Genomic DNA, 11048 nt, shown 5'->3' with positions numbered 1-11048 from the left:
GTCACTTCGTTTCATGGACAACTCTAGTACCATGGTATATCCTCTATAGACCCACGAAATAACTAATAGGCATATAATTTTAATTGTTATTGAAGAACTCGAAATCTTTTTAACTACTGGTCATGTGTTCAGTTCCTGTCGAGGGGACGTATCCTTATACACAAGAACTGTAACGAAAGTTTGAAGTTTTTTTTTTAAATTCATGTTTGATTTTTTAAAGTATTATATATCAAACTTTCAAACTGAATATTACATAGAATTTTTATCATGCTAAAAAAATACTTTTCATGACAAACTGAATAAGGAGGTTCAACTTTACATGTTTAATACCATGTATATCTCATAGCTTTCGAGACGAGATGGGAAATTTCTCGAGCCTCGTAGGTAATACTAGTTGACCCCAAATCATGGAGTCAAACAGTGTTTAATGTTACATGGTTCAGAGTATAAAGCTATGAGGGGCATTCGAAAGGTTCCTGAAATTTCGTTATTGCTTCTTATTACCACAACATAAGTACATATTTACTTCATTGCTTTCAAAATAGGCATCTTCGGAACACACACACACACACACACACACACACACACACACACACACATGTTCCAACGCTTACGATTGGTGGAAACACCAACCAAAGTCTTCTTTTGTTATCTTCCGAATTTCAGCCGTCGTGTTGGTGTTGATCTCTTCCACGTTGGCGAAGCGGAAAAGGCCCTTTTTTAGCTTTGGGAAGATCGATGGTACTAAACTGTTTGTAAGGCTATCAAAGTCTGTAAGCAGATTTTCTCGAATTTGCACATGGACTTCATGTTTGAGCGTTGGTCGATCTATGAAATTGTGCTGACTGATCACTAAACGCTTCTTCATTCAGCTACACTATTCCTACAGTGCCTGTTAATACGTGTTCACTCTTGTTAAATTGATAATTAGGCAACCTAAGGATTATATTATACAAGATTCATTGTGGTTGCATCACAAATGCCAAACCTACAACATTAGGGGATTTGTTGACTGTCCCTCGTATAAATCAATAAAGTGATCGTAAGGAACATAATAAGAGCATTTATCAATATTTAAAGATACACAGTATATTCCAATCATAAATATGGTTTACATGCTGTTAGATACACCCTACTTACACATCTCGTGACGCATAAGGATTCTGATAAGTTTTAGAATAATTTCAAAATAATAATAATAATAATAATAATAATAATAATAATAATAATAATAATAATAATAATAATAATAATAATAATAATAATAAAATACATAAATCTTGTACATAAATTTACAAAACGAGAGAAGATGAGAAAATCTGTCCAAGAATCGGGATGGGATTAGAAAGAATTATTCTGGAATCAAGACAAAATGATAGTTCGATAAGAGTTCACGAGACGAATAAACCCTCGTTCTAATTTTGTTGGAAATATTAGCCACAGGCAGTGATGCCAATTTAGCCTATCTGGAGAGACATTTATCCATACAAATTTACGAAATGCATATAGCCTTAAATATAGCTTATTTTATGAACCTCTTTGGCCATTTTTAGCATTTCTATTAGCCGTTAAATTAATGTTGTGGCAGAGGCGTTGGTAGGATGTGCCAAGCGTCCGGCTCCTGCTACGGGTAACGCTTCGAAGAAGGGATTCGAGTAATTTTCCATGAAATAACTGAAGAACTCAGTTGTCCTCTGTTATCTACTAGTTTATTGGAGGTTAAAACAGAATACAGTTCTCACTAACTACAGTCCCAATAACTAAGAATAGGATTAGATGGATATAATGTTAAACAGTTTTACAGATACTAGTAAAATCCCAAAGTGGGCTGCGAACACATCTTGGACAAGGAGTATGTATGAGCCAATCGTGAGGACAATACTTGAAAAGTTCGGAAAGAATTAGAAAGTAAACAATACAACCTGAACGATACTGGTAGCTCCTATTGATAATGGTGTCTGGCAGTGGAGGCGGCGGTGGCACCGATGCGCACTTAGTGGATAGTTACCAATACTAGTGACTGACTCGATATAAGGGCGTAGTACGTTTATATAGAGAGACAATAGTGCCAAAATGTGACGTAGGCCGCTTTGAGTGCACATCCTTGACTTGATACAGGTTTTCATAATTGTTCTAGTTCCTTCTCTGCTTTGCAATTACTGGAGTTATCGTGAACTTTGAAGCTGTCATGCGATTTGAGTTGGGTGTTAGCGTGGTTCCCGTTGATGAAAAATACATGCTCCCTTTACGACAACTTATGACCACAATGAATGATAGTTTAAGTGAATGAGCAATCCAGCGCATGACAGACATGTGATTGGTAAGCGTATAAGTAATCCCAAAAATGATTAAATGTATTGAAGAAAGAAAAAAGGAGGGTGAGGGCCTTTAAGAGGATCGAACAGAGAAAAAGGGGGTAAGACCCTGGGTGTCTACAACACCTCCCTCCTAAAAAGGAGAGGGGGAGCAATCCGTCACACAAGTAATAGGAAAGCAAAAGAAGAAACTAGTCCAGAGTAAAAATCTGAAAGTAAATACGCACACATATTTGAAGCTGCCCACACTATGTTAATACAAAATACAAAGATATTTGAGTGATATAGCGTGGTCAACTATTACCTTGTTATCGCAATTCCAATGGGAGAGAAGTGGATCATTATTACTAATTACTCTATTATATATATATAACAAGTTGTACAGATACACAGTTAACGTCTTTTCAAAGTCGGTCCACGTTTTTTAGTCTTAACTGGAGACAAATACTCTAGTTCATGTAAGCTAGTTTGACTGTATGTCAGTTCAGACATTTTTACCGAGGTTACATCATAACTTGTCTTGCTAGAACGAATTTTATTAATGATAGTCTGTTTAAAACAAATTGTTTTCATGCAGTTGTCATCGGTAGAGTTTTCAAAATCCATTTAAGACATTGGCTTCTTTTACAAGAGTATAGTAATATAAATAAGAGTATAATGATTGCATCAATATATGCATAAATTGATAATTGTGAAATTTGTTTGGAATGATACAGTTTCCATTCTTGTCCAGTAATTACATTATCGATATCACCGATTTTATGCGAAATCAGCTTAAGGTCATATAAGTTGTTTATTACATGCTTTAACGGAATATTTAAAGAAATTCCATCAATAGAGAAAGTTTCACCGTGAATCTCGCAACAGTCAAATGAAATATTTAATTTGGGGATAAGATTTCTGTTCGTTGCATTTACTTGATAAGTACTATGAGATTGTATTAATGTTCGTAATCCATACCCCTTGCAATTTGGATTAAGAATAATTTTACCTATCCCTGTAATAATAAGGTCATAAGGTTCCTGATGTGAACGACGTATTGTTAATTTCCCTGGTTGTGGTGCTGCAAACAGCCATTCATTGTTCCGTAATTCAGTCCACAAGTTTTGTTCTAATACTACAATGCATCGGTTACAATCCTATGGTGTATCTCTTGCATATTGCCATAATTTAATTTCACACTCATCATGAACGTGTGTTGATAAAATGGGGAAGGTTTATTTACATATGTACCATTCATTGTTTAACTGTTTACAAGTAAAACTACTTACATCTAATTTAGCATAATATTGTTTCATTATATCCACAATTAGGAGTTTTTTACGGTCGAATAAAACAATTCGAGAAGTTGAATTTTTAATCTTAATCGGAAGGGGTAAAAGTTGATAAGTATCGAATTTTAGACGTTCCACTAGAGGTAAACTTATTACATATCCTAGGATATTATTATATATAAATACATTCAATGTCATCACCTTTTGAAATAAGTAACCATATGAAATTGAAGGAGCAAAAAGAGGTGTAAGACCCTGGGGAAGACTGGGTGTTGATGCCTGGAAATGGGTAAATACTTGTCCAGGACTAAAATATGCGGTTGAAGAATACCCTTTTGACAATTTATTATAGCTTGGAGTATCGTTTCATAGTCTTGTCTGAGATCTCTTAAAAGTTTGTCGATCTTTTGGATATTTTCGTTCAAGAGCACACGCATCTACAATGTGAGATAAGAGTGAGTGATTCCTTTCTCTCGTTTCTTTAATTCATCAATCAGGTAGTGAATTGAGTGGTTTGTTTTACATTTTCTTCTACGACAGAAATAGTACCATTAATAGTTTCCAATGTATTCTTAACTACTAACATTTGTCCCCTACTTACTTTAAAAAGTCAATTTGTTCTTATTCCAGTTTGTTTATTTGACTAGTGTAGTATTCAGCATCCTGGGCACCCAGTGTTCCGAACAGGGTCTTGCTCAAAGTACCAATAAAATTTAAAAAGCCACGCTTTGTACGTTCTGTTGTTTTAGCTTTGGTTATTTGCCGAATTAACATCTGTGACTCACGAAGTAGTTTATGTTTTTGATTTATCCCATTTTCTAAGATAGTAGTACAACTGGTTTTGTTGTTCCATACCAACGTATGTTGACATAGATATTGAGTAGATTGGATATATTGAAAAACCTTTTGGAAATTTAAATTTAGTCGAGTTATATTTACGTATGTTACGAGTTTTCATTCTGTGTTGAAAAGTTGGATTAATCCTTGGTACTCGTAATACAAGCCAGGACTGTCTTGGAAACGCTCCATTCTCGCTTGAATCGCAATTGTCACAGGTGCGACAAGACTCATACTTAACAGTATCAACAAGAACATACTGACAATCTGTAAAGAAAAACAATACCATATCTAGAAGGTCGCTACAGTCTAGTAGTAATGTTTCAGCCTGTTTGCATGAACCTTAAAGGTAGTATTACGTTTGTTCTGAACTATACAGTTAACTCCGTCCATTCTGATTAATTTATAAGGGCCTATGAAATAAGATGATATCTTACTTCAACGTCCACGGCGAACTGTATCGTCGTAAAGTAATACTAAGTCACCGGGTGTAAACAAGGGTTTGGTAACCTTTTATCGTAATGTTCCTTACTTTTTTCCTTTGATTGTCTTAGGTTGCGTCGGGCTATGTCATACATAGTCTTCCAGAACTTTGATGTAATCATTATAATTGTAATTTTGTTCTATTGTTTTTTGCTGTAGAACACCGGGGATAGAAGGAGGTCTTCCGAACAACTACTCGTGAGGTGAAAGTGGTTGTGTGCGGGGATGAATTTAATGCAAAGACTACATATGGTAACCAAGTGTCCCAATCAGTTTGCGTTTCAGAGACAGTGTCGAAGTATGGCAACTAAGCTCTGGTGCATTTTTCTTTGGATCCATGGGATTGAGGATGATATGAGGTTGGGTATATTCTTTCTATACGTAAGAGTTTACAAACTCGTCGGAATAGGTCACTAATATAACTACTCCCTCTGTCTGTAAGTAACACGGGTTTTGTTGTTTTTGGTACTGGATACTCCGTAGTTTTCTCAACTAAACGTGGATAAGGTCGTACACCTTTTTTCTGATAGGATATGGCCTAAATATATTACTTCGGACTTCAAAAATTCAAATTTAGAAGGTTAGATTTTGAGGTTATGCTCTCTTAACCTATCAAATACTTCTCTAAGTCGTGACAGGTGTGAGAAAAAGTCAGGACTGTGTACAATAATGTCATCAAGGTACACGTAACATTTCATGGCCAACAGGCCCGCCAACACAGTATTGGTAAGTCGTTGGAAGGTTGAAGGTCCACCCTTTAATCCAAAAATCATACGTCGAAATCCGTAATGGTTGCCAGCAGTGGTAAACGCAGTTTTGGGTCTGTCTTCTTCACGCAAATTTACTTGTAGATAGCCTTGATCCAGGTTCATTGTGGAGAGATATTTTGCATTCCCTACTTCCTCTAATAGTTCTACTATATTAGGAAGGGGCTAGCTGTCCTCTACCGTGATAGCATTGAGTTTGCGTAAGTCCACCACTACTCTGTAACGGGGTTTAGCGCTTGCTTTTAATTTTTTGGGAATGACAACAAAGAGAAATTCCAACCGTTTCGACTGGGTTGTATAATGTTCTGATCTAAAAGTTCTTTTATCTGTTTTCTAATTTCTTTCTTATATACTTCAGGTAACCTATAGTTTTTTGTGTTATTACCGTGTGTTCGTGTTCTGGTAATAATCGAATTGCATGTTCAATGGTTGTAGTAGTAGTAAGTATATCACCAGGCAGAAAAAAATCAGTATAATTTTCCAATAGGTGTAATAGGGATCCTTTTTCAGCTCCACTCAAATGATCTAATTTTAATTCTTGTTTCAAGATTTGTTTTCGATTTTGGCTTGACACATTTGTTTGTGTGAATTTATAAGATGTTGGTTTAATGTATGAATAGTATAAGCTAATTCACTAACAGGTTCTAATGGTATAGGCTCGAGTTCTATTATAATATTTTTTGTCAGTATTTTCAAACTGGCCACAAATTTGTTGTCTATTGCTTGAGTGAGAGCTTCTCCCAAGTACAGATTAGTACCTAACATATTTTTGGAATTAAGCAGGTACCTTGGCTTGACGTGGGCAAAACTGCAAGATATTCACTTCTCGCTGGTACCATTATTTTTACCTTTGTACTACCAAGTGGTTCGTATTTGAAATAAGATATACTGCAAACATTATATGTAAAAAAAATCCATACCTAAAATTGTTTCACAAGGTGGGGTAATATTGAGTTGGTCAGATATAATGTGAACTTTATGTTTAAAGTCTTGCGAATCTATGTGTAGCGTGAGGGTGATACAAACCTAAAGTGTTATGAACTGTTCCGTCTAACCCTTGGATATTGGTCATTCGATCTTGATTAGCTAAATTTAACAAATCGGGAGTCAAGGCTTGAGCTTTAAGGAGGGTAATTTGGACTCCTGTATCCGGTAAAAAGGCTACTACGGTGCCTAGCTCCGTAATATATATTTCTAAATAATTCTGTGGGTTCTTGTTCACGTTACTCAATTCTGAGTCCCAGGAGTAATCTTAAGCTTTTGTGCAACCTTTACATGGTGTGGGACCAAGTGGCTGCATCTGTGGTTCCACAATAAAATGTTTTCCTGATTTGTACTTGTGTTACACTGAGGTGTTGCTTCCCTACTAAAGTTTATATGTAACTTCCCTATGTCCGGACAAGAACTGGTATGCACAATGCAGCCGGGTGCACTGTGACTGGCATTGTTGCACTGAATGTGCGGTATTGCAGCGTTACGTTTCCTGTGAGTGCACTGTGTGCATTCACAAGTACTATGCATAAGTGCGTTGCAACGCGGGCATGAGCATCGCTCCAGCCTTATTTTTGGGTTCGACGGCTGGTTGCCTGTCCGTAGAACTCCTGAAGTGTTGCGCTTACCGTTTCTAAATATTTACTTCCTTTAAATGCTTCCGCGGATACAGCTTTAATTTGTGCCGGCTTCTTTTTGAAAAAGAAGGTTTGCGTCGAATGTCCCCTTTTATTACAGTCAGAACAGACTATAGTGGAAGGTGGCTTGGAAGAAGGTTTTTTCTTACAATTTGAATATCGAACTGAGGCCACTCTAATTTTTTCTCTCTGTGAAAGAAGGTAGTTTTATTCTTCCAGGGCAATTTCCACAGCCTTATCTAAGTTTGTTTGATCATTCCTCTTACTTCTAACTATGGTTTGAATACCTTCATTTGCTAGACCCTGTATAAAACTTTCTTTAGCTAAGTGCTCAATAAGGGACATGGCTCCTACTAATTCTTCGTCAGAACAAATGCGACTAGCGCTTTCTTTCAGTTTTGATTGAAGGGTGTCAACTAGTAACCCCCAGGCAACAGTGCCTTCATTTGTGCCTCTCGAGCATTGAAAAGCTGACAGGCATGAAAATCCAGAGTCCTTCTAACCGAATAATTCTCTTGTAGGATGCGTTTCACATCAGTCCATGCCTCAGCGGTTGCTCTTACTAAAATCATGGTCTTAGCGTCGCCAGTTATGCGCGCTTTTACAAATTTTAAAAGTTTTGTATGCTGATTTGCGGCTACCAAGGAGCAAGCGGCATCTACGTTTTCAAGAAACTCCTTTAGTTTTCGTTTGTCGCCTCAAAATGCCTCAGGAATCAATTTGAGGGCTTCCGAAATGTTACAATACTGAACTATTTCATTCTCTGAATCACTAGCTTCTGACATTTTTAATTAAAAGTGAAAAATAGACACACAAAAATTTCAGATTCACTAAAATTAAACCACTGTATTAAATTACTTATATTAAAGAGAATTGCATGCTCAATTAAAATGTTTGTTACTTACAACTATAAAAGGTCCACTCCTCTCGTTAACACTTATTACTTAAATGTAAAAGAATTTTCTAAAAAGTAATTTACCTTTATCTTTAATTTAACTTTAATTCCTAGATCATGATAGTCAAGAGTGAACTAGCTTGACTTTGTCGATAAGTTGGTGAGAATTCAAAGACAGAAGAAGAAAAGTGTGACGCGTATCTGGGTTCTCGCTTCGAAGTTGACGTTTTGCTTCTTGTATGTTATCTTCTCATACACATAACGTCTGATGAAAGGACGTTACCAAAAGAGATATATTTTATATATTTTGATTTACTTGAAATTAATTACTCACTGAATATTTTGCTTTTATCAGAAATACACTAAAATAATAAACACTGAATTTTCACCACACTTAACACTGACTTGCTTCAAAAAGATCTTCTAATAGAGAACTAAATGTGCCACACACATATAGAGGGTGTTCGCAAAGTTGAGAGAAAGGTCAAATGTTCCTTCATGTGCCGGTGAATTTTGGTATGGTGTGCCACTGTAGGCTAATTACTGGTTCAGTCTAGTAAACGATTGGTCAGAATTATTTAGATTGGGGGCCGCCTGTTTACCAGACCCGCCTACTTAGCACCGCCGAATTTTGCAAGGTTGTATGTTGTCCAATTCAGCAAATTCAGTGTGAAAATCCCACCGCTACCACCAGTTGGGTTTGTTGTAGCAGGGGCGTTGGTAGGATGTGCCGAGCGTCCGGCCCCTGCTACGGGTAACGCTTCGAAGAAGGGATTCGAGTAATTTCCTATAAAATGACTGAAGAACTCAGTTGTCCTCTGTTATCTACTAGTTTATTGGAGGTTAAAACAGAATACAGTTCTCACTAACTACAGTCCCAATAACTAAGAATAAGATAAGATGGATATAATGTTCAACAGTTTACAGATACTAGTAAAATCGGAAAGCGGACTGCGAACACATCTTGGACAAGGAGTATATATGTGCTAATCGGAGGACAATACTTGCAAAGCTCGAAAAGAATTGGAAAGTAAACAATACAACCTGAACGATACTGGTAGCTCCTATTAATAATGATGACTGGCAGTGGAGGCGGCGACGGCGGCCCCGATGTGCAGAATACTTAATGGTTAGTTACGAACTCTAGTGACTCACCCGATATAAGGGCGTAGTGCGTTTATATAGAGGGACAGTATTGCCAAGATGTGACATAGGCCGCTTTGAGTGCTCATCCTTGACTTGATACAAGTTTTCGTAATTGTTAGTTCCTTCTCTGCTTTGCAATTACTGGAGTTATCATGAACTTCGAAGCTAACATGCGATTTGAGTTGGAGGTTAGCGTGGTTCCCGTTGATGGAAAAAAAACATGCTCCCTTTACGATAACTTATGATCACAATGAATGATAGTTTAAGTGAATAAGCAATCCAGCGCATGACAGACATGTGATTGCTAAGTGAATAAGTAATCCATAAAATGATTAAATGTATTGCAAAAAACAAAAAAGGGGTAAGTACGCTTAAGGGGGTCGAACTGAGAAAAAAGAGGGTAAGAACTTCGGGTCTACATCACCTCCCTACTAAAAAGGAGAGTGAGAGCAATCCGTCATACAAGTAATAGAAAAGCAAAAGAAGAAACTAGTTCAGAGTAAAAATCTGAAAGTAAATACGCACATATATATTTGTAGGTGCCTGTACTGTGTTAATACAAAATACAAAGATATTTGAGTGATATAGCGTGGTCAACTATTACCTTGTTATCGTAATTCCAATGGGAGAGAAGTGGATCATTATTAATAATTACTCTATTATATATATATATATAACAAGTTGTACAGATACACAGTTAACGTCTTTTCAAAGTCGGTCCACGTTTGGTAGTCTTAACTGGAGGAAAATCATCTAGTTCATATAAGTCAGTTTGACTATGTATCAGTTCAGACATTTTTACCGAGGCTACATCATAACTTGTCTTGCTAGAACGAATATTAATAATGATAGTCGGTTTAAAACAAATTGTTTTCATGCAGTTGTCATCAGTAAAGTTTTCAAAATCCATTTAAGACATTGGCTTCTTTTACAAGAGTATAGTAATATCAATAAGAGTATAATGATTGCATCAATATATGCATAAATTGATAATTATGAAATTTGTTTGGAATGATACAGTTTCCATTCTTGTCCAGTAATTGCATTATCGATATCATCGATTTTCTGCGAAACCAGCTTAAGATCATCTAAGTTGTTTATTACATGCTTTAACAAAATATTTAAAGAAATTCCATCAATAGAGAAAGTTTCACCGTGAATCTCGCAACAGTCAAATGAAATATTTAATTTGGGGATAAGATTTCTGTTTGTTGCATTTACTTGATAAGTACTATGAGATTGTATTAATGTTCGTAATCCATACCCCTTGCAATTTGGATTAAGAGTAATTTTACCTATCCCTGTAATAATAAGGTCATAAGGTTCCTGATGTGAACGACGTATTGTTAATTTCCCTGGTTGTGGTGCTGCAAACAGCCATTCATTGTTCCGTAATTCAGTCCACAAGGTTTGTTCTAATACTACAATGCATCGGTTACAATCCTATGGTGTATCTCTTGCATATTGCCATAATTTAATTTCACACTCATCATGAACGTGTGTTGATAAAATGGGGAAGGTTTATTTACATATGTACCATTCATTGTTTAACTGTTTACAAGCAAAACTACTTACATCTAATTTAGCATAATATTGTTTCGTTATATCGACAATTAGGATTTTTTCCGGTTGAATAAAACAATTCGAGAAGTTGAATTTTTATCCTTAATCGGAAGGGGTAAAAGTTAAAAAGTATCGAATTT

This window comes from Thermobia domestica, chromosome 1 (assembly GCF_964235325.1).
Source record: "Thermobia domestica chromosome 1, izTheDome1.hap1.1, whole genome shotgun sequence".
NCBI classification, from domain to species: Eukaryota; Metazoa; Arthropoda; class Insecta; order Zygentoma; family Lepismatidae; genus Thermobia; species Thermobia domestica.
The sequence above is the reverse complement of the archived record's forward strand: the minus strand, read 5'-3'. Positions refer to the sequence as shown.